Source organism: Corvus brachyrhynchos, unplaced genomic scaffold, assembly GCF_000691975.1.
Source record: "Corvus brachyrhynchos isolate BGI_N302 unplaced genomic scaffold, ASM69197v1 scaffold211, whole genome shotgun sequence".
Taxonomy (NCBI): domain Eukaryota; kingdom Metazoa; phylum Chordata; class Aves; order Passeriformes; family Corvidae; genus Corvus; species Corvus brachyrhynchos.
The window spans coordinates 565,316-566,529 of record NW_008236211.1 but is presented as its reverse complement, the minus strand read 5'-3'; positions in this window follow the sequence as shown (position 1 = coordinate 566,529).

The following is a 1,214-nucleotide window of genomic DNA, read 5'->3' as shown; positions in this document are numbered from 1 at the left end:
GGGCGGGGCGTGCGGGCGGCGTGGTTGGTATCTCATACTTACCTGGCAGGGGAGACACCATGATCAGGCAGGTGGTTTTCCCAGGGCGAGGCTCATCCCTTGCACTCCGGGTGTGCTGACCCCTGCGATTTCCCCAAATGCGGGAAACTCGACTGCATAATTTGTGGTAGTGGGGGACTGCGTTCGCGCTCTCCCCTGGTTTTGGTGGTCAAAAATAGAAAAACACTGAGCTTTGGTGAAACGCGGGGGCGGTCCTGTGCTCTCTGTTGCTCCTTGTGTGCGGCGATGGTGTGACCCGTGCCCGCACCATTGAATCCCGATACGTACCGTCCCGCACCCTGCTGAATCCCGTCTGAGGCAGGAGTACGGGCCAGGGCCTCTCCGGGCTTTAATATCCCAAAATTACCTCTGAAGAAACTGGTCACCCAAACTCAACCCGACCCTCCTCACATGCTGCGGTCCCGGAACCTCCACCCAGGTCGACTCCAGCTTCCCACCCTCCTGCCGAGGGTCTGTCAGCAAAGAAGAACCCCCAGCCCAGGAAGCGGGTCCAAGACCTTGCAGCGAACCCCAGCATGGGCAGGACGCAGTGTTACCACACGAGTTTATTTAAATAAAACCGAACACAGATGCAGCGTTGCGACCGGAGTGATGGACCAGACAAGCGATGCGACAGGGACGCGGCAGCCAGGGCAGGTGGGCGCTGCGAGCCCTTGCGGTGACCCACCCCAGCCCCGGCTCCATGGGGGCCCCGTTTTTTTTTGCCCGCTCCCATTCCACGCCGTGGGGGGGACAGGCTCCAACCCGGGACCCCTTTGGCTGCAGGTGCCCCCCGCTGCCATGGCCATACTGGGCTGGGGTTTTCTTTTCATCTTCCCAGGAACCTGAACCAACATCTCTCTCCTCTGTTCCGTGGCCTCCCACTCCAACAGGCTGCCAGGCCAGCACTCACTCCGCCACGGGGCTCGTGGGGCCATGGGCGTCCCAGCAAGGTGAGCAGTACACGCCATCCCGGGCCAGCCCCCGAGGACTCGGTGTTCCTTCTCACTCTCACCGTGGGCAGGCAGGACACCAGGGCGGCTGTGGCACTCGCTCACACCAGGGCGACAACAGAAATAAATATGGGGAGGGGGTGGCACAGGCCAGGCCCCAGCACGGGGCCAGAGCCCGTCGCCAGCCCCAGCGCAGCCGCGCTCCTCGCCCAAGGGAGGTCC